General features: G+C 44.8%; 1 pseudogene; it reads right to left on the bottom strand.

The window, feature by feature from the left end:
- Positions 1–6,084, bottom strand: part of LOC145407465 (cell adhesion molecule Dscam2-like) — an 85,433-nt pseudogene that overhangs the window by 11,188 nt on the left and 68,161 nt on the right.

Raw genomic sequence — 6,084 nt, 5'->3', positions numbered from 1 at the left:
TCGACAACTCGTTTGTCATTTTCAAACCTTAAAAACAGAGAAGGGGCGTGGAGCAGTCGTGTGTGCCCAGTGTGGGCTGTAGGTGGTGAGTGAGGAGTGATTCAGCCAGGAGGCGTGTTACCTCGTCACGACAAGCGTGGACAACAGAAAAATCAGATTCGCTTATGGGATGGCCTAAGGCTTCACAGCAATTTCGGATGGCAGAGAAAGGTGGCTTAGCCATAGGTAGACCGGTTCTATATGACCGTCCCCGATGTTCTGCAATTCTTACTCGTAATTGCCTCTTAGTCTGTCCAATATAAGACGCATTACAGCGACTACAGTTATAATTATAGACAACAGAGGATTGCAGAGCGTCAGGGATTCGGTCTTTATGTTTGAACCATTGTCCAATGGTGTTGCTGGGTTTGAAAATTGTTCTAAGACATACTTGAGGGTAAAATTCCCTAACTAAACTCGATATATTATTACGTATGGAAAAACTTTTTGGACCTAAAAATGGCAAGATACAATATACAGGTGATTTGTTTGCTGTGAGTTTAGGAGTAGGTGGGTTACGGATCTTATTTAGTTGTCTTCCCATATGGGTTTGTGTGAACGACATTGGGAAACCATTAGAGAACAATGTTTTCGTAAGAAAACTCAATTCCGAGTGTAAAGCAGAATAGGATGAACAAATATTATAAGCTCTTGTCAGCAGGGTCGACACCAAATTGCGTTTAAACTGAATTGGGATTGCTGAGTTGAATTTCATGGTTAATCCTGTGAAAGTGGGTTTGCGGTATACTGAAGTGATGAAGGAATTAGTAGTTTTTTGGACTAGTATATCAAGAAAGGGAAGTTTGTTGTTTACTTCAATATCAGAAGTGAAATGAATGTTAGCATGCCTCGAGTTTAAATAGTTTAGAAAAAGAGGGATGTGGTCTGGAGAACTAAACAATAAAAATGTATCGTCGATATATCTACGGTAGAGGAGAGGTTTGAAATGGGAGGGGCATTGCTGCAGCCAGTTTGTCTCATGGTAACACAAAAATGCGTTTGCTAAGCAGGGACCTAGGGGATTCCCCATCGCCACTCCATCAATTTGCTTATAAGATTTTCCGTTGAAAAGGAAAAGACAATCTTTAGAAGCGACAGACAGTAATTTACGGAACTGGTTCATATTAAATCCATCTATTATTTTCTCGTGTTTAAATACTTGTTTGGTGCAAATGTCTATAGTTTCATAAAGAGGAATATTAGTGAACAGGGACTTTATATCGAAAGAAGCCATAGTACAGTGGTCAACATCGTAGTTACAAATCTCCTTAGCGAAAGTAAATGAATCTTTAACCGTATAGCAATTTTTAGTGATGGGGGTAATCATAGGTACAAGAAATTTAGATATGTTATAGCTAACAGTCCCAATGGCAGAGAGAATGGGTCTGACAGGACAGTTCTGTTTATGTACTTTAGGGAGCCCATACATGACTCCTGGTGTAGCGCCAGATACGTATAATTTTGAGTACACTTCATTACTAATTACTCCATCAGACTTCAGCTTCAATTTCCTAAGGAAGCTGAAGTCTGGTGGAGTAATTAGTAATGACAAACGAGTTGTCGAAACGTCACCAATTTATTAAAGATGTTCCTGATTACGTTGGTGTTTATCTTTATATATATATATATATATATATATATATATATATATATATATATATATATATATAAATTACAGATACAGTAGATTGATTGTGGAAACTGAATCTATCCCTTTGTTTGTTCTATAGGGCTGTCACAGTGTCCCTTTCCTCTTAAAAAAATTATTCATATAACGAAACACATTGCAGTATGATGTTGTTGTTGCTGTTGCTTAATCTCGGTCTACCTGGCCGAGCTGACCGCAGGTAAGCAGCTGCCCCTGTGGGATGGTGCCACTGTTGATGCTGTGTCTGTGTTGTGGTGGTGTGTTGTGCAGTACTTCATAATGTGTGTTATGTTGTGTGGGCATATTTACAAGCAGGGCACGTGTCACCTGTGATTGCACCCAGCCTAAATTTATGCTGGTAATTGTGGAGGGCCGGGTGATGTCCTGATCTAAGCCTACCCAGTTCGATCAGCTCTATTTAGGATGCCTCTGATGGGTGGATGTTGGGATTGGGGCATGAAGTATAGTGATCTGATCAAGGTGCTGCACTGCCATGTGTGTGAGCTGTATAATTATGTAGTTGTTTCTTCATTGTCGTGCCCTGCTACGGATGTCACTGATTGCATTGCGCAGTTGACCCTGTGCGGTGTGGTGCGGTGAGGATCTGTCCATTCTCCCCTTTGGGGCTAAGATGCGAATGAATGTGTTTGAATGGATGAGTAAATGGGGAGTGTGTCATCCTGTCTTGGCTACCTCCCTTTCCTTCGGGGAAGCAGCCTAGGTATATAGAATAGATAGATAGTATGCTCCAACGCAAGATCGTGTTAGCAGAGAGAGAGAAGAGTTCTGGACAAATGTGGAAGTGTGCATGGAAAAGTTTGGAAGGAATGAGAGTGTTTTTGATCGGTGATATGAATGGTAAAGTAGGGAATGTGAAGGTGGATGGAATAGTTGGTGAGTGGGGTGTGCCTGCTGAGATAGATGAGAATGGCAGTGCGTTAGTGGACATTTGAGCAGGGAGGGGGTTGGTGATAGCCAATACGCTCTTCAGGCATAAAATGATCCACAGGTATACATGGTGAATGATGAGAAGGGTGGGTGGTGAACTGAATGAAAGGAAGGCAATGATTGATTATGTGTGTGTGGATGAAAGGATGCGAAGATGTGTAATGGATGCAAGAGCTTATAGAGGTTGGGGGAGTGGACTTTCTGACCACTACTTGGTGGTGGCCAGAATTAGGATCCAAGTAAGATGGAGAAATAGAAGAAGGGAAAGACGAGAGGAAGGAGTACTTGCAAGGACAGTGGAAAGGTTACAAGAGGATGAGAAAAAGGCAGAGTATAAGAGAGAAGTGGAGGAACGATTGGGCAAATATGAATTGAAACAGATGGGGGACGTGGAAGGTGTGTGCAGGATATTTAAAGAAGAAATATGTGCAGCATGTGATGTGATGTGTGTGGGAGGAAGAGAAGACGGAGGGGGGTGCAAAGAACAGCGTGGTGGACTGAAGAGGTGAGACAGGCTGTGGCACAAAAGAGGAAAGCATACAATGATTGGATGAGAAATAGGGACGCGGAAGAAGTTGAGAGGCAGTAGAGAGAGTTATATGTAGAAAGAAAGAGAGAGGTGAAAAGATTAGTAAGAGAGAGTAAGAAGAGAGTGGATGAGGAATTTGGAAGGAATTTGAGTGTAAAGTGGAGGGACTGTAAGAAAATGTTCTGGAAAGAGGTGAAGAGAGTAAGACAGGGTGGAAGTGAGGTTAGCAGGGGATTGAAAGATAAAAATGGTAGATTACTAGTGGAGCAGTGTGAAAAAGTGAGCAAATGGATAGAACACTTTAATGAATTGTTGAACATACAGGATGGAAGTAATGAGAGTATATGTGGCTGGGGAATGGCTGGGAGAAGGAGGGAGGTGAGAAAACAGGAAGAAATCAGTAGGATAGAAGATGTGGAAGCAATGAAGAAAGTGAAATTGGGGAAAGCCCCAGGAATTGATGGAATGTGTGGTGAAATGCTGAAGCATGGGGGAGAGATAGTAGTTGAATGGATGTGGAAGATGTGCAGATTGGCCAGGGAGAAAGGTAGAGTCCCGGAGGATTGGAAGTCAGGTATTATTATTCCCTTGTACAAAGGAAAAGGGGAAAAAGAAGTGTGTGTTAATCATTGGGGTATTTGCCTTCTTAGTATAATAGGAAAAATGTATGGTAGGATACTTATTGACAGAGTTAGAGAAAGAACTGAGGAATTAGTTGGAGAACAGGGAGGCTTTAAGAAGGGAAGAGGTTGTGTAGATCAGATATTCATTCTTAGATCTTTAGTGGAAAAGTTTCTAGAGAAGGGAAAGAAGTTGTATGCGGCTTTCATGGATTTGGAGAAAGCATATGACAGGGTGGATAGACAAGGATTGTGGAAAGTATTAAGAATATATGGAGTAGATGGGAAGTTGTTGAATGCTGTGAAGAGTATGTATGAAGGTGCTGAGGCTGCAGTCTGTCCCCAAACGGGATTGAGGCGTCTGGCAATAGGTAGATAGATAGTTTCTTCATTGCCAGTGTAGGAACTAGAAAGGTCTGGAGATATAATGTTTTCCAAGAGGGTCTGCAATTGTTTGTGTGGTGACTGTTTTGTGTGTCATGTTGTGCTGTGTGGCTGTCAGGTAATAACAGGTGTGTTGTGGACTGGGACAGACTGCTGCATAGAACCGTGTGCCCCTTATATCAGGGAGTCTCTAACAGAGAGGAGTTTAGTCTCAAATTATATGTGAGTCGCGGGAGTGTCATTGGTGCACTCAGTGGTGATGAGAGCGATGTTACGTATCGTGTGCAAGATGGGGTAGTGGGTGTTAAATAGAAAGGCAGCCAAAAGGGAGAGGGCAGGGCGACATGGAGGAGATTTGTTTATGGCTACCCCCTATGGGATTGAGGCATCTGGCTATAGATAGATGGAAATTATAGATCTGGACTGGTGACAATTTTCAGTGGCCAAACTGCGTCATCATACTGACTTCTACGGACTCATGAGGCTGATTGTCTCGTCCAGAGGGAGAGTTGCAGAAGCGGCTTCAGGAGTTCTGCAGGCGATTGTACCTTTGGATCGGCTCTTCGGGCGGTGGTGGCGGCCCCTGGTGTCCTTCCTGGCATCCTTCGGCCACGCCCTCTGCTGGTCCTTGGAAGCGGTGGGGGCATTCTGGGTACCACTGGTCATCGATTTGGGTCGACTCCCGTACTCCCCACCACGACTGCCTCGGCTGATGTAAGCGATCTCTGTTACAGCAAGACACGGAAGATTTAGTGCGTTTACTTCAACCTGGCAAAGTTATACACAATTTCTGGCATAGCAAGATACAGACTATAGTGTGTTTGTTTTAACCTGATAAAGATAACTGCAATCTCTGGCATAGCAAGACAGAGCCTATAGTGTGTCTTGGCTATGACGTACAAATTAGTCTCTTCACTTTAACTTGGCCCAGATTTTCGTTCCCTTGTAGCATCTTTCACGTATCTCAGAGGCAGGGTAAGACAGCAGTAAGGCTCTGTAAGGCTCTGCATATTTTTCTTGGCACTTCTTCGTGACTAAAGCCAAATCCTAGGGTAAATCTATTGTTACAGCTCAGTGGCAGAATGTTAATCTCTTGCATCAGCTCAGCATTCAAGGCAGAGAGATGGTAATTTTAGGCCAGGTTAAAGTGAAGGGAGTATTGACTAAGTGTTTATGCATCACCATCTGACTGTTGGGTATCTGCCTTAACCCAGCCTCACTCCTGCCTCACCCCTGCCTCATCCTCGCCTCATCCCTGTCTCCCCCTCGCCTGTCTTCTAATGTGACTCCTGCCTGTATCTGCCTCACTCATGACTCTTCTAGTATGCCTTTTACCTATATCTGCCTCACCCCTGTCTTACCCCTGCCTCACTCCTGTCTCATCTCTGCCTCATCCTAGCCTGTCTCCTTCTAGTGTGACTCCTGCCTACATCTGCCTTACCGCTGCCTCCCCCCCTGCCTCACCTGTCTGCTTGTAGTGTGACTCCTGCCTACTCCAGCCTCATCCCTGCCTCACCCCTGCCCCACCCCTGCCTCTCCCCTGCTCCACCCCTGCCTCAACCCTGCCTCACCTGCCTCCTTGTTGTGGGATTGGGACCACTGCCTCACCCCTGCCTCACCTGCCTCCTTGTAGTGGGACTGGGATCGCTGCCTCACCCCTGCCTCACCTGCCTCCTTGTTGTGGGACTGGGACCGCTGCCTGGGGACCTGACCGTAGGCTGGGGACTGCTGAGGCTGGTGACAGTCACTGGGAGGAGGGGTGAAGGGAAGCAGCAAGGCAGTCACGAGAAGTCATTGTGTGCTAGGACAATTTGTACTCTAAGGTGTCTTCCGAACTACCCACGCTACAAGATGCCAATACGTAGAGTTTGAGAGAGAGAGAGAGAGAGAGAGAGAGAGAGAGAGAGAGAGAGAGA

This window comes from Coenobita brevimanus, chromosome 73, assembly GCF_032717465.1.
Source record: "Coenobita brevimanus isolate Jiangsu-jjx chromosome 73, ASM3271746v2, whole genome shotgun sequence".
Classification (NCBI taxonomy): domain Eukaryota; kingdom Metazoa; phylum Arthropoda; class Malacostraca; order Decapoda; family Coenobitidae; genus Coenobita; species Coenobita brevimanus.
Note: the sequence above shows the minus strand (reverse complement) of the source record. Positions and strands in the feature narration are given on the sequence as shown.